At 35.4% G+C, this 24,208-nt stretch overlaps 1 protein-coding gene across 2 annotated transcripts in view; it reads left to right on the forward strand.

The window, feature by feature from the left end:
• The window catches only part of GALNT13 (polypeptide N-acetylgalactosaminyltransferase 13), a 522,090-nt gene that overhangs the window by 32,955 nt on the left and 464,927 nt on the right, over window positions 1–24,208 (forward strand). For both annotated transcript variants that reach the window (XM_019799151.2, XM_019799150.2), the window contains exon 2: window positions 10,446–10,516. The gene's annotated coding sequence lies outside the window, so the exon portion shown is untranslated. The remainder of the gene's footprint in view (window positions 1–10,445; window positions 10,517–24,208) is intronic.

The following is a 24,208-nucleotide window of genomic DNA, read 5'->3' on the forward strand; positions in this document are numbered from 1 at the left end:
GATAGAGACAGAGACAGAAAAATAGATTACCATACAAACAATTCACAATCTGGTCAGTATATGTTTATATATATAATTTCAGATACATAAATAAAAGATATTAGATTAATTTATTATACTTACAGATTTTAGATTCTAGGATGATCACATTTTTTTTCTGGTTATCTTATTGCTATACAGAAATTATCTTAAAAGTTATTGGCCTATAACAGCAATTTATTTATAATCTCTCATAGTTCTGTGGGTTGACTGGGCTCAGCTGGGAGATCCCCACTTAGGGTGTCTCATGTAGTTGCCATCAGGTGGTAGCTGGGGGTGGAGTCCTCCAAAGGCTGGATGGACTGGATGTTCAGTATGGCTTCTTTAGTCACATGTCTGCTGCCTGAATGCCCCTTAACATGGCAGAGCAGCCTGAACATTTTATGTAGCAGCTGAGGGATCCAAGAGGCAGAAAAGAGAAAATGCTAGGCTAGTGAAGGACTACTCTTGGAAATGGTACAGTATTGCTTCTGCCATCTTCTCTTGGTCAAAGGAGTCCTTGGGTCTGCTCAGATTCCAGGAAGTAAAGGAATAGCTTCATCTGATGATGGGTGCAATGTCTGGGTCACATGGCAGAAGAGCATGCTGGATGGGAGATGTTGTGACCATCTTTGGAAAATACAAACTGCTACACCATGTATTTGGATGGTGTAGTGGAGTGCAGGATGAATTTTTGATAAATTTTAACTTATTCTCAAAAAAATTCATACAAATGTTATACAATAAGCAATGGCATAAAACATGAAGAAAGCACAAATATTGGCCATAAAACGTACAACATAAAACTAACAATCTCTACCCAAAGCTCATTATATATTCACACCATGTTTCTAATTGGATTTCATGATTTGAAAGGCCTCAGTTCTGAATTCAGGTTTAAAGATGTTTAGGGTGCCTGGGTGGCTCAGTTGGTTAAGCCTCTGACTTCGGCTCAGGTCGTGATCCTGGGTCCTGGGATCGAGTGCCTCATTGGGCTCCCTGCTCCATGGGAACCTGCTTCTCCCTTTGCCTCTCTCTCTCTCTTTCTCTGTCTCTCATGAATAAATAAATAAAATCTTTAAAAAAAATAAAGATGTTTAAGAGAGTCTTTGCTTTAAAAAATAGTATCTAAACAATTTTTAGTTTCTGGAAATTCATTTTTAATGCATTATATAATCTCTTCTGCTACTTTTATAGATTTTTAAAAAAAATATTTGAAAGAGAGATATAGTGAGAGAGCACTAGCGGGGCTGGGAGGGGCGAAGGGAGATGGAGAAGCAGGCTCCCTGCTGAGCAGGGAGCCTGTCTCAGGGCTCTATCCCAGGACTCTGGGATCATGACCTGAGTTGAAGGCAGATGCTTAACTGACTGAGCCACCTAGGCTCCCCTCTTCAGCTACTTCTAATGCTGTTTCATTATTTGGATTTTAATTGTAAAAGCCTTCATACAATTAAATATAAACTACTAAATATTTCCTTTTATGAAATACAAACTTCTTTATTTGAGTCATTCTTAATGTATTCTAGTTTCCTAAATGTTAATTCTTTCCATTTTTCTTCTCTGAACTCCTTTAAATTCTTCATTTTAAGTATGACTTGGCATATGAGCCCTAATATTTGATAATATATATGCTGGTCAAATAATCTTTAAATTCATTACAGAGAAACGTATTCTTTATTCTTACCTGCAAATTCTTAAATAATATGTATCACTAAGAAATTGTGTTCAGTGTATACCCAGAATTTCATACCGAAATTAGTGATTTATTTTTCCCTCACAAAATATGAAATCTTGGTATTGGCAGCCCAAGTGTGACAAGAGGGCCTATCACATCACCAGGGGGCTTGGATCCTTGTGGCCATCCTAAGATTCATGCACTCAAAACAGGGGCCAGATTTCTAATCATTATATCTACATTTCAGACAGGCAAAGGCCAAAGAGTATAAAAGTGGCCATAGCTGAGGAGCCTGGGTAGCTCAGTCTGTTAAGTGTCTGACTCTTGATTTTGGCTCAGGTCATGATCTCAGGGTTGTGAGATTGAAACCCGCCTTGGGCTTTGCTCAGCAGGAATCTGCTTGAGATCTCTCTCTCTCTCTCCATCTCCCTCTGTCCCTCCTCCCTTGCTCTTTCTCTCTCTCTGTAAATAAATCTTAAAAAAAAAAAGGTGCACATAGCAACCTAGGAAGGAGAGAATAGTTATCGGGGAGGCAACTGTCAGGTCACATCACATTAAAAAATCACATTTTATTAATTTTTTGACAGTTTCATCTTATAATGCCCCAATTTTGTCTATGCTAGTTTCCAGCTCTTTTTTTTAACGATTTTATTTACGTATTTAACAGAGAGAGAGCCAGCCAGCGAGAGAGGGAACACAAGGAGGGGGAGTGGGAGAGGAAGAAGCAGGCTCCCAGCGGAGCAGGGAGCCTGATGCAGGGCTTGATCCCAGGACCCCCTGGGATCACGCCCTGAGCCAAAGGCAGACGCTTAAGGACTGAGCCACCCAGGTGCCCTTCTCCACCTCTTTTAATGCAAGTTTTGTCTGATTTATAGCTGTGCATTTGGTTCTTATATATGTACTTTGTTGCTTTTGTTTCCACTGAGTTTTTTTAAACTACTATTCTTTCTGTCTTTTTGGATTATAACTACATATATTTTTGCAGAAGATTTGCAAAATTAAGGAAAGAATAAAAAAATAATACTACTTACATTTTTACATCATTCAGAGATAACATTTTTGTCCTTCAATCTTTTTTGAATTTTATATACATGTATGTAAATATAAATATATATTTGTAATTTTGCAATTGCTCCTTTATTCGTATTATTTTAGGAAGTATATTATTTTAAATATATTTAAGATTTCTGCATATAAATAAGTACTATTTGAGACATGAGTTTTGTGTCTGCATAGCGTTCTATTATCTGCACAAATCACAACTTATGTATTTGGTCTCTAATTGTTAGACACTCCAGTTACTTTTAAGGATTTACATGATGAAATTCTCCTAACATCTGTCTTTGCCTGTATCTTTAATTAGTTTAGAATAACTTTATGCAAGTGAAACGGGTCAAAAGAGGGATATATAAAGGAAAAGGTAAAATTTCTGCGGAGACTAGAAAGTACTGAAGTGAAGTGCATAAAATATGCCACGCTTTAGTACATGTTTGTTGGGAGTGGGGTGGAGTGAGTAAGTAAAACTTACAGCTTTCATCTCAGGGGATAAAGGAGCCAACATTTTCTCATCTCCAGGTAGATAGAAGCAGGTAATGAAGGGGAAGTTATTTAAAGTTCTTTGGATGGAGAGGCTGGTAAATGTTTGGAAAAGGCACTTTGCCAGTTCCTTCAACATTCAACAACAATAACAAAATGACATAAAATGAAGGGAGCAAAGAATTGACTGAGAGCCCGCTTGTATTAGGGAACAGGTCTTGACTTCTCCCAAGCTGGCAAGTATTGAAGAGGGATAAATAGTTTTCAGTTGGGGAATGGCACAGTGTAGGTACTGTGGATAATGTAGAACACGCTGTCGAAAATCAAGGGTCAGAGGTGTCCAGGAACTCGGTCAAGCAGTACCTATGCTTTTAACCATGGAGTATAGACTGGACGGGGAAGTATATACTCCTATAAGCTGGCTAATGGTCTTCAGAAGAATTATGTTTAAATAATGTACAATATCCAGAAGCTTCTGATTTGTCATGCTTTTCATGATTGAAATTATCATAGGATTTTTATCAGGTCGTATTTACAATAGAAATTGTGCAGGGGAAGGGAGTTAGTTTAGGGTTTTTGAAAGGCCACATGAAAATTTCGGGGGCAAGGAGTGAGCAAGAGAGGGAGAGAGAAACATATGGTGAGGGAGGGCGAGGGAGAGGATGAGAACATACTAGTGATGACTTTAGGAGTTATAGATTAATCAGCTTGCTTTGATATCTAGGAAAGTAGAGGGATCAATAAAAAAGAGTTGATTTTCATACACCTCTAAAGAGCAGAAAAAATAGGAGTAAAACCAACGTGATTTTGAGAGAAGTAAATCACTCTGACTTAATCTAATTTTATTCTCTGACACAATGACAAGATTTAAATATGAGCGGAAGCCAGAGTTTGTATATCTTCACTTCAGGGAAGTTTTGTTTTTGTGTTATATGACATGTGAAGGGCGGCATAACTTGTGAATGTCACTGCATCAGTGACCTGCCAGGGCAGACCAACAAAGACTTCAGAGGGTTGAGCAGGTGCCTATACTGAATGGAATTTGTATTAATCTTCAGGATTAAAGAATAAAAAATATGGAATCTACAGACTAAAAAGTTGCTAAATCTATAGGGAATCTGCAAGAATTCAGGGTGAATATAGGAAGAAAGAAAGGTGGCTGAAGGAGATAGAAGATCGTTGAGAATCATCAATTAAAATGACACTTTATAAAAGGGTAATATCTAGTGTAGTAAGATGTAAATGGTAATAGCTAGTGTAAATAAAATGGTAACGTGTAGGCATTGTAACACACTGTTGCCATCATTAGAAATGAGACCTGGGACAGCTGCCTGGATTCTTCGGGGGAATCTGTAGTATTCCCTGCCTTCACCTGCACCGCTTGTCATGCAATGATTACTCCTGCCAGCTGTCCCTGTTACAAGACTGTAACACATGTTCATCTATTTGTAGTTATTTTCCTTCCTTAGGTCCTATAAAGTACTTGACTGTTGCTTTGTAAGAGAATAAGGAATTGTGTTAATTCCTCCAAAAATAAACAATTATTTTACTAAAATTGCTCTGTTTCCATTCTTTTCCATATAAACAGTTTTTTATTTCAAGTCAAATTTTTGGGTAACTTCTTTGAAGACCTCTTAAAAGGTAGTTCAACTCAGCATGTATAATAATACCAAGAATGCAAAGAAACCAATTCAAGGCATGACAGTATGAAGAACTAGGGCCAAATCAAGTTTCAAACAGGCGACAAATACTATCTCATGACTGCCACCGGCTGCAGTGATTGTAAAATATACCCTGATTGTGGGGTCCAAACATGAAAGCTGTACACATCAATATTAATAAAATGTGCCAAATATTACTAATATAATTAGTATATTAATGAGTATGTCATATTATTTAACTTACTATTTAATATATTAATATAATAAAATATCAAGTCTTAACAACCTCATGCTCTTTAACAGTTCCCCTTCCTGGTATTTTATCCTAAGGAAAAAATCATGCAATGGCAGAAGATATATACAAAAGGATACCTCAGTGTTTTTATTTTTAATTCTTTTGGTAACAGATGCTTGATAACTTACATATAAGAAACACAGTATAAATGATGGCATGTAGGGTATCAATGAATGAAATGGTTTTGTATTGTAATGACAAAAAACATGGTATTGCTACGGAAAGAAATTCACAAGTAAAAAGATATTAATTATAAAATAGTTTATATGGTATAATTCCTTAAAGAATAATCTGGAAATAAAGACAGAAAAGTTATGTGTGAAATATATTACTTTAGGAATTAAAGGTGATTTTATTTTTTGAATTTTTTCTAAATTCATGAAAAAGGACACGATAATTTTTTATCTAGCTAAACAACTGTATAAGGAAAAATGACTTATACTGATAACCTTTAAAGACTATTTGATAGTCTTCTTTTTCTTTATTTTTTTCCTTTTAATTGCTGGTGCCCTTTATTTTTTTGTGAATAAAATTTCATTATTTAACTTTACTTTTGCTTTATATAATATTGTCTGTACTGTTTATTTAAAAATCCAAAGCTAGATTACACATTTATTTGCATTCTCCCATAATTTATGCATTTAATATGCATATGTACATACATAAATTATGAACAACTTTAATTTAAATATAGGCATATTTAATATATAAATTATATATACATATAAAATATGTAAAATACAGGAGGATGTGTATAGAGAGATAGATAAATGGGTTCTTGTTATTTTAATTGTCCAAAATCACTGGGCAAGATTATTTATTTTTTAACTTCTTAATTTTTTTCTTAATTTAAAAACACATCATTGATTTATCTCTTTGACTATTTTTTTGTGATCCAAAAATATCTTAATGAATGTAAACCATTTATTTAGTGCTACCTTTTCCCTGTAATTTTAAATAATTTTTAGAAATTTTATTTTATTTATTTGAGAGAGAGGAGTGAGCACATGAGCAGATGGGGGAGGGGCAGAGGCAGAGGGAGAGGGAGAAGCAGACTCCTGGCTGAGCAAGGAGCCTGATGTGAGGCTTGATCCCAGGATGCCAGGATCATGACGTGAGCCACAGGCAGATGCTTGCTTAAGCAACCAACTGAGCCACCCAGGAGCCCCTCTAATTTTAAATTTTGATACAGTTTCAAACATGTAGAACAGTTGCGATTATTGTACTTAAGAATCCTGTCTGGATTCATTAGTTGTTTATATTTTGCCCCTTTATTATTTCTGCTTGCTCTCCATATATGTGTGTGTTTATATACATGTGTATAATTACATAATTATATAATTATATAATCATGATTATATATATGTGTATATATATATGTATATATATATATATGCATTTATATGTATTAGTATTTTTCCCTGAATCATTTGAGAATAAATTGCAGGCATCATGTTTCTTTATGCGAAGTATTTTAGTATGTGTGTCCTAAGAATAAGGGCATTGTCTTATATAACCACAGATTATGAAAATTAAGAAATGTATTATCAACAAAATACTGTTATGTAACAGTGCAGCTAGGATCACTTGTGCATTTGGTTGTCATGCCTTTTAAACTTCCTTTAATCTGGAACATTTTCTCAGTTCTTAAAGACTGAATTTGAGGATATTTTCAGACTTTCCTCACTTTGGATTTGCCCGATATTTCCAAATGATTGATTCAGGTTATGCCTTATTGGCAGAGAGTATGTACCACAGGAGGGATGTTGTGTTCTTCTCAAGTGCATATGAGACACTTCACGGAGTGGGGTCACATGTGTATTTGCTTCATTATTGATGACGTTGCTTTGATCATTTAGATAAGGTGGTCTCTGCCAAGTTTCTGCATTGAAAGTTTCCATTTTCCCTATTGTAATTAATAAGTGATTTGTGAGAAGATGCTTTAAAACTATGGGAATCTCTTGCTCTTCATCCCACTTTCACCCATAAGTAAGTGCTGATCCACAGTGTTTTGTTGACCGAGTCAGTTAAGTATAATGTTGGCTTCATGGTGATTTCCCAACTCCATCGATCCATCTACATTTGTTAGGTGGCATTCCATGCAAAGGAAGAAGTTTTCCTTCCTCCTTATATACTTCATTCATTTCTTTTATTTATATTTTCTGTAGTGAATCTTATTCTTAATGATAATTATTTATTTTGATTTTCCAGTTGTCCTAGATGTGACTGGTAAGAACTTCTTGAAGCTGAGGACTATGTCATTTTGACATACCCCATCATTTTTAAATACCTTACTAGCCCCCTCCAAAAGTCATCACCTTGAATTTTATATACTTTCGTCACCTCCCTGTGTACATGTTCTAAAGTGCCTGGATAGTTTTTTTCACATTTTCATCATTTCAGTAACTTTCTGAAAGTGAGTTTTGTATCACTCTTAGGACCTTTGCTTTCCTCTTTTCCTCACAGTTTTTCTGTACTCCTTAGATTTCTGTAATACATAGAGTGGGAGCTTGTAAGGTAGCTCTGTTAGAAATTGGTGTTTAATTTTCTGTTTACAGATAATTTGATATTTTTATTCTTGTCCAACTCTAGTTATACTGGAGACCTAGGATTTGTGTGTTTTTATTTGTTTTTGTTGGCTGTATATATTTTGTGCAATGTGGGAAGAGTTCAGATTTGGGTGACTGGTATTACCACAACTACCCAGAATTCCAGGTCTACATATTTTAAGCATTATACAAAGCATATTAACATTTTAAGTTATTTGCAATATGCCATGATGTAACCAGAATTTATGGATTGCAGATCTTCACCTTCAGTGGTCTGTGTTCTCTTAGTCTAGTTTAATTTAGTTAAATTGAAGGTTTCTTTCTCATTTTTGCAACTATCTTATCAAATAGTACACCTATATCAGTTAGGAAGAATGTCCCTGGAAGATTTGTTCATGGTAAATGTAAAATCATTATTTTAATCATTAGGTCCCCTGATTTGTACCAATCAATTGGGTTTATAAATTTCTCCCTTAGCTTTAAAAATTATCAAATTTGGGGGTGCCTGGGTGGCTCAGTCGATTAAGCGTCTGTCTTCAGCTCAGGTCATGATCCCAGGCTCCTGGAATCAAGTCCCCCGTTGGACTCCCTGCTGGGTGGGGAGTCTGCTTCTCCCTCTCCCCCTGCCCCTCCCCCTGCTCATGCTGTCTCTTGCTCTCTCTCTCAAATAAACAAAATCTTTAAGAAATAAAAATTATCAAATAAGTGTTTAAAAAATGGAAATTCAAGCCCATGGAATTTTAAAACTTGTATATATGTTAAAAGGAAATAACTAATCACTAATACCTGAGTATAAGAATACAGTGAAATATAGTTATAAGCAATTGTTTTATCTAATGAAATAAGCTTTTTGACCATAATTAAGGAAAGTTCTTCCTCTCCGGTTTCACAGCAAAGAGGTCTGATTGTAGTTGGCATGGAGGGATGAGGAACAAAACACTCCAGGGCTTGCAAATGGCAGAGTAGAAGGCAGCTTGCAAAAGTAGGAAATAGGGGAGTGTCAAAAGCATGCCACATCCAGGATGGGCAGGCGTTTTCTCTGTTCTCTGGAGGCTGTGAGCCCAGCCTTACAAAATCTTTCCTCTTTCAAAGAAGGTAGAAATGAGAATTCTTATGGGAAATCTCCTACTTTAAAAAAATTCTTAAATGGTTTTAAAACCATGGCATGGGATAAACAAAACATGTCAGTCAGCCAGATTTGGTTATTATATCCCAGTTTTCACCCTCTACTCGGGATGCATTGTAGGGATTAGCAGGTGCTGTAGTGAGAAAAATCTGTCAGAAAAAGCTCGTTCAGAGCTTAGGATCACCTCTTATTAGCTGCATCAAATTGGGTAAATCATGTGATTAGTATTAACTTCGGTTCTCTTGCCTCTGAGGGCGAAAATGCTAAAATATGAAGAAATATACAGGTTTGCTAATTGTTATAACTTTATAATTATTTTGAAATTATGTGGACGTGAATTGGTATCTTCTACTAAGCTCTAAGTTTTAAACTTAGAAAAGTGAAATTTATAAAAATACACAGTTTCTTAAAAATTTCTTAATTCATTTTTGACATGTAACTGTAAATTGCTAACTCATCTAGTTTCCTCCTCTTTGAGAGAATGATGAGTAAAATCGTTCATTCTTGTGCCAGGTAGAGGCCAGGGTCATCTTGTTGTCTTTCCTACACTAGAGGAAGATAAATGAGACTTTCAACTCGGAATACCTGTTCCGCTTGTTGAACTTTTGATTTGATTACATTTGGTTTTGGTGAACAAAAAAGTATACCTTCTGCCTTAGTAAGCTGGTATTTCTGTCAGCACTGTAAACCACATCTTTCTGAGCAGAGATTCTGCTCACTGAGAACTCATGTTCCACTAAAGATGCTTGCTACTTAAGAGGATTTTTATTGGTCCCATCCACAGTGTGTTTGATTTGTCTGAAATAACACATTGTACTGTAAAGGGTTATGCTGGTTATCATTAGGTGTGTTTTGTTTTGTTTTCTTTTATGGCACACTATACCCAGTAGAACAAAATCCATTCAAGTTGAAATACTTTGAGCTTTGAAATTAATGTGCTTTTCCTAACACTGCTCCTCAAAACAAATTAATTAATGAAATCTGATTAACTTTTTCCTTATAAGTAACTTTCTGACAAAAAAGAAATGGACGTTTGTGTATTTTCGTAAGGTGTGCAGGTGGCGTGCCTGCATTTTTTCTCAGTGCATGGTTTTCATTTAGAATTGAAATGCAATTACAAAGTGATTTGGTGCAATTCTCTGGATAAATCAAGCAAAATTCTCTTCTAACTCGGTGATCTTCATATATCAGACAAAAGTACATTTTAAAAGCTTGAAATATTTTAATAACCACCTTAAAGCTCCAACCTAAATTCATTTATAAATATCTTATATTTTTGAATTGCTTTTATGTTGTTCTGCCATGTTCTGGGGAAAGTGTTTCTTACATATATTTCTGAAGCCAGTGTGCAGACTTATGACCTTTTAAGAGTATCCTCTTTGACTGATATATAGAATATTTGAGTATAGTTGGGAATATTTCTGTCCACCAGCCCATTATACTTTGCTAGATGTATAATCTATATTTTGCAAAACCTTATTTCAGTATGTTGAAGTATGTATTGCCTAAGTGTGTGTTAGTCTGGAGTGGTTTTTCTGTGACCTTGGCAAATTGCTTACTCTTTTGGATTTTTTTCTTTTCACAGACGCATTTCGTAGGAGTATTTTGAGGATGAATGTTTGCAAATCATTTTGAAATTGCCAAACGCCACGTACAGTAAGTAATACGTATTTTTATTTTTCATGACTCAATTGCAGTCATGCTGAATGAATTTGGCAGTCATAAAACAACACATTTCTATTTATGGTTCTTGATATTTGTGAATATTGAGGCAAAATGTATATAAAAGATAAAAATTTGATGAGCTATTTGCTAGTCTGAATTAAGTTGTATAAATTCAAGATTTGTAAGGGCAGATTTTACTATTGTTCTACTTACTTAACTTGCACATAATATTTCTTATTTATGTTTGAGTGAGATTTTTTTCTCTGAATCATAAATGGAGAAGAGTACAGGAAACATTAGTGTTATTAGCCAGTGCTGATAGGGAGATTTAAAAAGGAGTATTGATTTAAGAATTAAGATTTGCTGAGTATTAAGACTTACTGTGAATCAGGCAATTTATATGTGTTGCCTATAATTCTCCCCCAAATATTTTAAGATCATTATTTTTATCCCTATTTTATAAGTAAAAGAAACTGAGAGTCAAGAAGTTTTAACACCTTCCTTAATATCTATTCAAAATGATGAATCTGGGCTTTGAACATAAGACTTTGCAGAAAATACTGTCTCTACCTATTCACATAGACACAGTTAAATAACTTCTCTGGAGGCTGGATATTTAAAGAGTTTAAATATATTCTGATACTTTCTTTGTATTTCTCTTTTGCTTAAGCATTACCCTGAAATGTTGTATTTTTTTCTGTATTGTCTATCATGTGATCGCTTTCATTTTAAATGGTACTTTCCAATTCCTTACTTGGACTACTTTGAACTATGGTGGAAGAAATGACAATGTAGATTCTGAAAAAAAGAGTTTGTAAATCACCTAAGTATATATTTGATTAAAAGTGTTTAGAACTAGAGTTCTGAAGTTCTCCAAGAGTTTTCTTTCATTCATTAAAAAAAAAACAAATAAAATTAAATCATGTTATTATTTTAAGAGTTTGGAGGGACCACAGAATCAGAGTGCTAGCTTCCACGTGCTCAAATTCCTTGTTTGATGAAATGAGGTAATCAGGAGGACAATTCTGAAGTAGAATTTCCAAGAAATGTGGAAGCAATAAAGGCAGCGTTGATGTTTTTATGTTGTCTCCAATATAAGCTAAAAAGGGTGACTTAGTACATATTTAGGAATTCAGACTCTGGATTCAGACCCCTGGCTTTGAATACTGGATTTATCACTTATTAGCGTTGTGACTGAACAGATTACTTAATGTCTCTTTAAAATGGATATAAGATTGAGAACTACTTAATTTGTAGTGAGTTAATGCATGTAAAGTATAGCACAATTCCAGGTACATAGTAAATTGATATTTCAATTCAAGTATGTTTGTTAATAAGCATTACGACTTCATAATCATGTCACATAAAGTATACAACAAAAGTACTCAGTGAATAATGTTGATTGACCTGTTGCAAAAGAGACTAAAGTTCAGCCTTCTTTATAAATGTAGACATCTTTACATCTTTGAACTTATAGTGAAGAAACAAACCATTTAGGTCATCAGCATGTATATACACACTATATAAAATCGGCACACATATATATCATATTGTGTTGACTATATATCTAGGCTGAAAGTGTGTTTGTGTGCTTTGTGGAGAAAAGAGGGGGCAGTTGTGAAGTGCTTACAGAGTCTGAAATGCTTATTTTGGAAAAGACAGGACAAACTTACAGATATAAAATAAAGTAACAGTTGAAATGATGGTAAATTAACTTGAGGGGATACTCTCATCCAATGCCTTATGAAACCATTCATGAAAATTGAAGCCATGTGGACAAGAAAACAGTATTTATTAAGTATTTACTCTATCCCATGCTCTTTACGTTCAATATCTCAGGTAATCTAAGCAATAAGATGATGAGGTAGCTGTGTTATTATCCCCATATTTTTTTTTGTATGAGGAAAATGTACCATAGGAAGTTTAAGTCTATCATTCATGGGACCAAAGCTGGAGACTGATCTAATTCTAAAGCCTTTTTTTTCTTTATACTCTTAACCTGAGTGTTAAGGACTAAAATTCTGTGGTTGATCTAACTTTCTTTTATTTGCATGAAAACACTGCTCACAATCTGCATATCATACATATGAATTCTTTAGTAAATAAGTAGCTGATTATTGAATTTCAGCTAAAATCAATGACAATTGTCTTAATTTTAACCCAGTCCAAGCTATTCTGGTCCTGCACAACAGGCCGGTAAGTTGAAAGGGAAGGGGTTGGGGCCTGGAAAGCGACTTCATTCAGAAAGCCAGCAAACTGAGGAGATGACAGACTGTTGTTCCAGAGAACCATCTTCCCTCAGCATGGAATTTGAGCTGCTTTTATATTAGCAAAAGGGGGAAGTGGGATAGGGTTGTTGTCAGAAGGTGACTGATATTTGTAGAAATCTAAGGAGGGTCATGTAAATTCTTTGTCCTTGGTCAGTTCATCTTTGTGTGTAGGCATCTGGTCATGCCATTCCTGTAAATCTTTTTTTTTTAAAGATATGTTTATATATTTTAGAGAGAGAGTGTGGGGGGGCGGGGGCGAAGGAGAGGGGGAGGGAGAGAATTTCAAGCAGACTGCCTGCAGAACATGGAGCCCTTCAATGGGCACCCCACCATTCCTGTAAATCTTAATCATAGGATAATCATTTCTTTATTTCCTTATCCCCTGGGTGAAGTAGGTTTTAGGTAAAGAGTGGTTTTTGCAAAAAATAGCTGTAGCATGTCTATGTGGCAGGGCTAAGCAGAAGTTTCTAAGCTATAAGTTACAACAGCAAGGGAAATAGAAGCAAAAAGAAGTCAGACAGGCTAAATACCTCCCTGTTACATATTAAGTGTTAATAGGGCCACTCAGCAATCTGAAACAAATTGCCTTTAAAAAATGCTGTCTGTGGGTCACCTGGGTGGCTCAGTTAAGTGTCTGCCTTCAACTCAGGTCATGATCCCTGGGTCCTGGGATCGAATCCTGCATTGTGCTCCTTGCTCAGCGGGGAACCTGCTTCTCCCTATCCCTCTGCCTCTCTCTCTCACACTCAAATAAATAAATAAAATCTTTAAAAAAATGTTGTTTGTGCCAAGAAAACTTTAAAAATAAAAGAGCTCCTTCCCCAAGGGCAGAGACTATATCTTATACTTCTCTGAATTTGAGGTGACTGACCACACCATTTTCTTTCAGTCCTCTCACCATTTCACACGGTGCAGAGAAGTTTGGAATGAAGAGTTCAGCTTGACCTAATTAATTATTCTCCTCCCTATTTGTCATATTCAGATGTATTGTCATTGAGGGACATCCTTTACAACACCACACTGGCCACCCTGATACTTCCCCTTTTCGTCTCTTTGGTGAGCTTCATCTTTTTTCCCTTTCAGTCATCCACTGATCCCAGGCCTTTTACGCATCACTTCTTGAAACAAACTGTCAAACAACACTTTACCTGAGGGTTATTTTCAGACTTACTAGTATTTAAAATATTATTGCCCTTAAAGTAATGGGTCACACTGTGTTCTCACACTACTATTGGTTTTGAGAGAGAAGGACTTAGAGAGTGCTTCTCCTTTCAATTTGCAAATTTGGTCTCTGAAAAACAAAGCTAGTGATTACATTTAGTGATTTTCTTTTCACTTAATTCAATAAATATTTATTGCATGCTCCTATAATATGAGAAGCACCGTGCTGGTTTAGTACTAGAGCAAGTGGAAGGGAAAGACAAAAATGACTCTCAAGAAAATTCCATGTTCAATTTAAGAAAATAAGATAGGCACAGGCATAAATAAAGGATAAGGTATTAGGATATGGTATCATGAGAATAGCCTAAAGTAATCAAATCAGTAAAGCTGTTTTAAATAATTTGAGAAATAATGAAACAATTGCATATATGTGAAAAAATAACGCATTAGAAGACATTGAAGAAAGGCTCAAGATTTCATCATGGTGATTTCATTTGCACTAGATCTTGGTGCAGGTGGAAAATGTTAACAGAGAAGTCTAGGAAATGGCATACCTGAGCCTAGAGTCGAAAAGACATACTTCACAGTCAATGAATGGTGAGTTAATTAGTTTATCAACAGAGTAAGTTTCTTGTGTTGGACTAAAATGGTAATACTGGAAAATTAAGGCTGGAGCTAGGTTGTAGGAAATACTGATAATCACAGTAAGAACTTTGAATTTAATTGGTAGGCAATTGGAAAAAAAAAAGAATATTTTGGGAGGGCCAATCCTGTGAAAGAAAGTTTCCTCTTTGATATTAGTCTGGTGGTGTCTTCACAATGGGTTCCATTTGGAAGATATGTAAACAAGAGAACAATTTTTAGGAAAATGTAGATGTATAAGAATAGGGCATGAGGGTAAGACCTAAGGTAGTAGTGGTGGGAATGGAGAGAAGGAATAAATGCAGGTAAGACTGAAAGAAATGGGGTCAGGGAGTAACAATAATCATCACTTGTGTGACATATACTAGGTACTAGACTCTGTTTTAAGTGATTTATATTATTTAATTTCACATCAGAAAACTCTGTGAGATAGACACTAATACCATCCTCATTTTGCACAAGAGAAAACTAAGAGAGAGTTTAGCCAAGTAAATTGTCCCAGGTCAAATAGCTAGAAAATAGCAAAGGTGAGACTTCAGCTCATTCAGTCAATCTCCAGAGTCTCTGTAGTAACAACTGTACAAATTTCTGTAAAAAATAACAGATTTCCAGGTTGCCTGAACTGCAAAATGACATTACTAATAGAGAAACAGATTTTTTTTTTTTTAGAGTTTACCCCTTCTTCTGTTAAGTCTTTGGGTAGGGAGGAAAATCTTTGGACTTTTAGGGAGAAATATCCCTTATGGTTCGTGATGAATCTCTTGGATCCATTCATTTCTATGCTGGACAACAGGAACAGTGTAATTTATGATATTGCTCAATTATAAATTAGAATAGTAAATATGTCATCTTAATATGATTTGTCTTCCTTCCTTAGCACAGCTAAAATGAAACAAGGATAGAGTGCTAAATTAAAGATTAAATATCTTGGGTGCATGAAAGACCAATATTTTAGAGTTAGTTTACCATCATACTAAACAATAATTTTGACAGGGAAAAAAAATCTAACACCTAATATAGAGAGAATCTCTCTTTTTCTGTACTGGAGAAGTGGCATAATGTACTGCTTGGGAACCTGGGCTCCGGAACCATACTGTTGCATGGGTTCAGATCCCAAAATGAGTTCTCTTTAGCTGTGTGACTTTTGTAAAGTGTGATTTTAGCTGTGTGACTTTTCGTGCGTCAATTATGTAAGTTCTCTGGCCTCAGTCTCTTCACCTTTGAAATGTGATAGAAAAGTAGTGTATTTTCTGAATATTGTGAAGGTTGAAGGAGATAACACACTTCCAGTGGTCCCTAACACACAGTAAATCTTCAATAGATGTTAGTTATGTTAATTGAACTTTATCTCATCTATCTTAAGTTTTAATTTATAAAATTTAATTACATAATTATTGCTATTTTAAACATGTTTATTGTGAATTTTTATGTGTGAAGAGTGAATTTTACAAGAAAGACCCATGTAACTTCACAGATCAAGAAATATAACATTTTCTGCATTTCAGAAATCCTGCCTTTTTTTTTTTTTTACCTCCCAAACATTACTTCTTCCACCAATTACAAATGGATAACTTTTCATTACTTTGGTAATCATTTCCTTGCTTTTCATTATAGTTTTAACATTTAATCATGCACCCTTAAATATGAAATGCTGGTTTAGCTGGATTTTTTAATTTATATACATAATAGTCATGCATTCCTTTGTGTCTGGTTTCCTTTCCTAAACTTATATATCTAAGTTTCGTTAATGTTTTTGTGTGGTTCGTCAATTTTCATTGCTATGTAGTATTCCATTGCAGAAAAATGCTACAGAGGATTTATCCATGTGTTGTTGATGGACATTTGGACTGTTTCTGGGTTTGGGCAATTATGATTAGTGCTGTTGTGAACATTCTTTTAAATGTTTCTTGCTGCACATATACATTCATTTCTGTTAGTGATGAAATTGCTCAGTTATATTGTATACAAATTTTCAATTTTAGTGGATACTGCTAAACATTTTCCAAAGTAGTTATACTAATTATACTCTACTCAGTAGTGTATGAGAGTTCCCATTTTTTCATCTGTATTGATGCTTGGTGTAATCAGTCCTTTTAATTTTAGCCATTCTGATGAGAATAGAGTTTATATTTCCCTTTGAATAATGTGGTTCTGTTATGTGGTTTAATTGCCATTTGGATATTATTGTCTGTAAATTGCCTGTTCAAGTGTCTTGCCTATTTTTCTATTGTGTTGATTTTTTATTGTTAATATGCAGAAGTTAATTGTATTTGAATGAAGAGCCTCCTTTCAATTACATGTTGCAAATCTCTTTTTCCTCTCTGTGACTTGCTTTTTCAATTTCTTAATGGAGCTTTTGATGAAGAAAAGTTTCTAATTTTAATTATAATCTTATTTTTACCGCTTTACATTTAGATAATTCATTTTAAATTTATTTTTGTGACTCAATGATTTGAGGTAGAAATCAAGTCCTATTTTCCTTCCAACTGGATATCCAGTTGTTACAGAATCATACGGAAAGTTCACCTCTTCACCCACTGCTCTTCAATGCCATCTTTATCATAAATTAGATATCCATATATGTCTGCATTTTGGGGGCCAACTATTCTTTTTTTTAGGGGGGAATGGGCAGAGAGAGAATAGTCAGCAGGCTCTATGTCCAGTGTGGAGCTTGAAGCAGAACTCGATCTCACCACCCTGAGATCATGACCTGAGTGGAAATCCAGAGTCGGATGCTTAACTGACTGAGCCACCCAGGTGCCCCCCCCCAGTATCATTTTTAATTGGTTTTATTTTCTTTTTACTTTATTTTACTTTATTTTCTTTTTAATTTCTTCTTACTAATTATACCACTATTTTAACTATAGTCACTTTTAAGTTATTCATGGTATCTATTAAAACAAGTTCTCCCACTGTGTTTTTATTCAAGGAATCTTGACTTTGCCTTATTTCAACCAAATTTTACAATTAATCTGTTGAGTTTGACAAAAAAATAATTGTTGGGATTTTAGTTGGGATTGCATTCAATCTGTTGTTAAGTGTATTTTTAAAGAATTGGCATCCTTACAATACTGACTTTTTAAATCTATGAACGTAGTATATGTACTTCATATACTTAGGTCTTTTTAATTTCTCCTAGTCATATTTTATGTTTTTCTGCATAGATGTCTTATACATTGGGTTAATTTGTTCTAGATGTTTTATGCAGTTTAATATTATTATATATTATAAATTTTTAAAAACTTTATTTTCTTTTTGTTCCTTGAGTAAGGAAATAGTTTTTTTATATTGATCTTGCTTACAGCAGATTGTAAACTCACTTATTAACTCCAGTATTTTTAAAGAGTCTTTTGAATTTTACATAAAGAATTATGTTTTCTATGATCAAAGGTGATATTATTTAATACTTTTCAAGCTTTACATTTTTATTTCTTTTTCATATCTTATTGAATTGGCTAGAATATCCAGAGCAATCCTGAATGAAAGTGGGAAGAGTGGAAATTCTGCCTTTATTCCCAGATAAAGGGAACCCTGTCACCATGTTACTAATAAGAATCCTGTTTACTATGTTTTGATAAATAGCATATATTAGATTGAGAAGTTTATTTTTTTCTGGTTTTACTGGGATTTTTCATTATAACTGGGTTTTGAATTTTGTCAATGCTTCCTTTGTATCTACTGAGATTATCAAATGATTTTTCTTTTTTATTTTGTTAATCTGGTGATTTATATTGATTGATTTTTTCCCCCACAGACTTCACATTCCAGTAACAGAGCTGCTGCTTTCCTGGGCTTACTGTGGGACCTAGAGTGCCAGAGAATTTTTTTTTTTTGTTCTCTACCCTCCCCTATTGGGATGTCCCCCATGCTTGCATAGCTGAGTAAGGTTCCTGTTGCACCCTTGTACCTTCCTAGGTGGCAGAGTGCTGTTGCTTGTTACTTGGGACAGTGCTTCTGGTAGGGACAGGAGGGTGCTGGGTTCCTTTGCTCCAGTCTCAACCTTAGACATGTCCTGGGCATCTCGACCTCGGGAGAGTGGCTTTTTCAGCATTCCTGCCCATTCTTCTCAGAGTAACCAAACTCCTCCTTGATTCTGTTGGGTTCTTTGTGGAAGAGGGTCCTGTTCTTCCCCCAGTAGTAGCAGATCTCTGCTTTGTGTCAGTTTAAGAGTCCGGACCGAAGAGTTACCTGTTCCTCCAACAGAGCCAGATGAATTTTTCTTCTACCTCTTTTACAGAAACTATGGATCTTTTCCAGGGCACTGGAGTTGTGAGAGTTTTCTGTCCTAAAAGGCCAAATTTTACCTTGCATTAGAGAAGGGTCTGGGGAATCAGAAAAGATTTTGTGTTTTTGTGACACCAAAAGTGCTCTTTCTGGTCTCTTGCCCTGACCTCAATCTTTCTGCTAAGCAACTGGTAGATGTCTGAAAAAAGAGCTTATGAATGAGTGCATATTCCTTTGTGTCTGGCTGATCCCAGGGTGTCTATATTGTTCTGGTGACCCATTCTGGCCTTCAAGTATTTTTTACAATTTTAGCTGTTTTCTTCTTACCTGCTTTCATAATGAGCAACTATTCCTCTCATGCTCTGTCAAAGGTGAAAAGGCTCCTATGTCCTGTCTGTCCTCAGTGGCTGTTACCCTTTAAAATTCAGTTAATCTCTTTGTCTTGCAACTCCAGGTATCTGATGGGCTCAAGAAAAGTTGTTATTTTGTAGATTATCTGACCTTTTATTACTATTAAGATAAGAGCAATATTCTCTGATGGCTTTTGACTTTCTAAGTAGAAGGAAAACTGCAGATTTTTTTTCACATCTATTTTAACTCAGCCTTTCCAGTTTTCCAAAGCAAGGTAATTTTTTTTTTCCTTCACAATACCTAGTCTGCATTTACCAGAGCAAGAAGTCCTAAATTAATGCTATCTTTATAGCCTTTCCACACAAAAGTGAGTTGTTGCTTTCACAGTTTTGTGAGCAATTAAGGCTCAGTGGATTTTCTGTAGCAAGATTCCATTGTTTTAAACAAGGTGAAGTTCAAGTTTTCTCCTGCAAAAGGAAGTCTGGCCATTGGCATTGTGGGACTGGAATTGTGGTACATTGCTAATTAGGGAATCTAGTCTCCTTTGATAGTTCTGTTCCACCATCTTGGCCATATGACTTCATCCTCAAGGGTTTTCCAGTGGTTTAAGATGACTACTGGACAGCCATTTGTGTTCTATGCAGAAAGAATGAAAAAAAAATGCAATGGCAAATGATGTACTACCAGCTGATTTAGCCTTCTTTGAAGAGATTCCCTGGAAACTCCACCCAATATTTTCTACCTAACCATCATTACTCTTTGTTGCAAAAGAGGCTGTTACATATAGTGTTTCTGCTGTGAACATGTCCCTAGTAGGGAAGGGGAAGATAGGCATTGTGTGGATTCTTAGGACTATCAGTTACAATTAGAGGATGGGGAATACATTTTGGTAATGTGATTTCTGAGCTAGGATGGTGTGGGTTAAAATACAGAGATTCTATCATAAAACAGAGCTGGCTGGATTCTGATCTCAGCTCTGCAAATTACTAGTTATATGACCTTGAGCCAAGGTTCTTATCCTAACTTGTTTTACTTTCTCAACTGTAAAAGGGGCATGATAATTACTAGTTTGAAACATTTTGGTGGGGATTGAATATGATGATATATGCAAAAGGTCTGTCGCATAGGAATGGATCAATAAATGGTATGTTTTATGTCACCCACCATGTATTAGCTTATACTAGATTGAGTTATTTAAGGGAGGGCAGAGTTTATTCAAGCCTGATACTGATTGATAAGGTAGAAAGGCCATTTACTTTGTTTCTCTTGGGTAAAGCTTTATCTTTTAGATGGGATTGAGAGTCTCAATTTCTACCCTTTAAATATATCATTTTTATACTTTGACCTATAGTGAAATATTGCTCAAAATTTGGTTTATGATAGCAGCACTTTATGTAATGTCAAACTAAGAAACAGACAAGATGAGTTCCAGTTTGAATTCTACCATTAGAAGTTATGAAACTTCTGAAAGTCATTCTAACCCTCTGGACTTCAGTTTTGTCAGCTGACAAATCAATTAGGTAGATAAGCTGACCTCCACCACTATTTGACAACTTGAAAGCACCATGATTCTACACAGTTTTACTTGCCCCAGACATATTCTCTTGTCAAAAGAAACATCCTAAAACCAGCAAATAAAGTGATAAAGACTTAATTTCTCAAACAGAAGTTGAATTTTTACAGGAATTGGCTTTATTGTGAGGTCTTGCCAGTCCTGAAATGAAGCAACAGATATTAGTTGAACAACATGGCACTGTATTTAAAATCTGGCTTCAGGGGCACCTGGGTGGCACAGCGGTTAAGCGTCTACCTTTGGCGCAGGGCGTGATCCCAGCGTTATGGGATCGAGCCCCACATCAGGCTCCTCTGCTATGAGCCTGCTTCTTCCTCTCCCACTCCCCCTGCTTGTGTTCCCTCTCTTGCTGGCTATCTCTATCTCTGTCAAATTAATAAATAAAATCTTTAAAAAAAAAACTGGCTTCAAATTCTGGCTGTGGAGATTGCTGGCCTAGATGAAGTGTGTCACTTTGGGCAAGTCACTTAAATTCTCTGCACCTTAGATTACTCATTTACAAAATGGGCAATATATATTAAGGCCATCATGAGGACAAAATGAAATAACAATGTGAAAGTACTTTTAAAAACTGCACAGTTTTTCAATTCTAAGGTCTTTAGGAAGTCCAATGGGTAATAAATGGAAAATGCCCTCACTCTGTGGTTTGGAGATTATAAAATAAAGTGTTATAAATAAAATACAATAAAATAAAGCTACGAAGGATCTCTGTTTTAAAGTTTGTGTTCGATTTTGCCAATCTATTTTTTCACCTGTATTATGTTTTAGGAAGTTTTGGGTCTTAGGCACTTTAGAAGCCAGACCAGCAAGGCATGTCTGTGACTTTGTGCATGAAGTGTCTTCTTGAGATAAATTTCCAGATGTGATCTTTGCATCTGAGACATTCTGCTTGTGATCCAGTGAGGCTGAAACAAATAGCAAATCTTTTGCAATGTGTGGCTATTAGTGTTGTCTGCTCTCCTCAATTTGCCCATCTGAATTGACAGTTAAAGCTCCTTCTCTATAAATAGCAATTTATTAGTTAAAGCGTGGTTGCCATATGGCAAAATAGTCTCTTATTGTTAAACTGATTAAATACAACAGCAAAGTCCAGTCTTTAAGAACACATTGTGTGCTGTGATAAAAGCCTAGAGATTATTTTTGTTCCCTAACATGTATCAAGCTTATATAGTCTCTGTTTCTATATGTGTTTGTGTGTATTTATTCATCTTGTCACTACTTTTTAAAACTCTTGAAACATGCCATATGGATATGAAAGTGTGTAAAGTGCACTAATATTAACTATACAGATTGAGGGAGTTTTACATAGCTATATACTTGTGTTACTACTATGCAGACCAAGGTATAGAACATTTCCAGTCCCCAAGATGTTCCCCTTATAGCTCTTCCCTGTCAATAATCTTATAGTTTTTAATATTAAAAAATTTTGCCTTTATGGTAATGAGCTTCTAAAAAGGAATGGAGTATTTTTTTTCATTTAAAAAATTATTTATTTATTTATTTATTTATTTTTAGGAAGGAAGTATTTTGAAGGGCACTTCTGATCTTTTAAAATTTCCCGGAAGTATTAATAATTATGACAAAAAAGAAAAACCTCTGTACAATGCTGAATTATGCAATGAAGTATAATAATGATATTGTAAGTAATAAACTTCATTATATGATCACTGAAATGAAACAGGATTGCAACGTGGAAACCTCATGCAATTCTATCCAAATCTCCCACCTGCGAACTAAAAAATAGAGCTGCCACACAGGCTGGTGAGTGCTCTAGTGGTCATGTTGCCAGGCAACCTCAGTCAGTATCAGAGACACCCAATTGAGCAGCAGAGACTCGGACTAGAAGGTATCTTGGAAACAGAAGGGTCCAGCTGAAGGAGACGGAGGGAGGGAGGAGAGAGAAATAAGGAGTGCCACTTGAACATTTATCCATGTTAGTCATGACCACAACAATTTTTTTTTCCTAGCAACATGCAGCTAGCTTAGAGCAAAATTCTTTGGGTTTCTACTCCTTTCACTGAGTTTTCCTCCTTCGTTGTGTCTGCAGGTATGAGTGCAGAGGCTTGGTAAACTGCATCATCATTAATTTTCAGGAGGAAAGGATGTTCCATGAGTCATTTTCAGCACATTCAAACCATGTTAACTACAAGTTCTTTGAGATTTTAATCATACACTATTTTATTTGATTCAGTCATGCTTAAAATAACCTAGTTTTTACATTGATTTACTTTCTTTAAAAAAAAAAGGAAAGAACAAGATAAAATACTCACCATCTGGAGTTAACCCTCTTTGTGGAAGGTAAAGGTAAAAAGGAAGAGAGAAGGAGTCATGTGTAAGCCCCTCTGGGCAGGCATTAGAGGAGTTGATGTGCACCAAACAAATAGGGAAAGAACCTGGGTGACGACCTCGGCTGAGCAACTTTTATGTATTTTCCTAAAAAGGTATCTTCCATTCTTCACAGTTTCCTGTGAAACCTTTTTTACTGTACTATGCTCTCATCCCGCATTACTCTCCTTTCTTTCTGCTTAACTGATGTCATGCAGAGCAAATAGCCTCTGTGAGATAGGAAGTTCCTGCTAATTCATCACTCTCCCTGACTTCTTTCATTCTTCCCTCCTGCTGCTTCTTCCTCTTATAACCCAATGCCTTCGTGCATGTTCTGGATCTTACACCTGTATGTGTTCAAAAAGCCCTGACTTGAGGAGTATTTTCTTTCTCTTCTGTATCCTCAGCCTTCTTCCTTTCTCCTGATTTCTTCCCATTGGTATTAGACATGTCAAAGGATCTTTCCCCTTCAAAACAAACATTCAACTGTGCATGAATTCTCCCTTTAGTCCAGGTCCACTTTCAGCTACACAGAAAGTCTTGTCTCTGCTCACAACTAGATGTTTCCAAGAATATATATTCTCTGTCTCAAATCTACATCCTCCATTTGCACCTCAACACACTGACTTGCTTTTTCTGTTTGTCTGAAACTGTTCTTTCTAAGGTCACAAAGTGAGTTCTGGAGCTATACATAGAATATATATATATCTTGATCTCTTTTCATAACTTTGTACCATTGAGTATGTCCTCGCTTTTACAATATTCTTTCTATTGGAAATTTTTACAATTATTACAATTATTCTTACTTTTCACAGAAAGGCTGCTTCCTAATTTTTCATCTGGAGATGGCAAGCACTAAAATCCTGATTTTGACAGAATAATAGTTACAATGCCTCAGTGATTTAAGTTGAAAGCAGTACATCAGTACATGGCTTTTGCACTCAGTTCTCAGGAATGTACAAATGTCTTTTTATTCAAAAATACAAAGTAAATGATCTGTAGGCATGGGCAATGACAGCAGTAAAGCATTATGTTGTTAAATGAAACCAGAAACTAAAGCTTATAGTGATTTTCTTAATATCAATTTTTTAAATGATTTATTTATTCATATTGGGGTAGGGGGCAGAGGGAGAGGGA

This window comes from Ailuropoda melanoleuca, chromosome 2 (genome assembly GCF_002007445.2).
Source record: "Ailuropoda melanoleuca isolate Jingjing chromosome 2, ASM200744v2, whole genome shotgun sequence".
Lineage (NCBI taxonomy): Eukaryota > Metazoa > Chordata > Mammalia > Carnivora > Ursidae > Ailuropoda > Ailuropoda melanoleuca.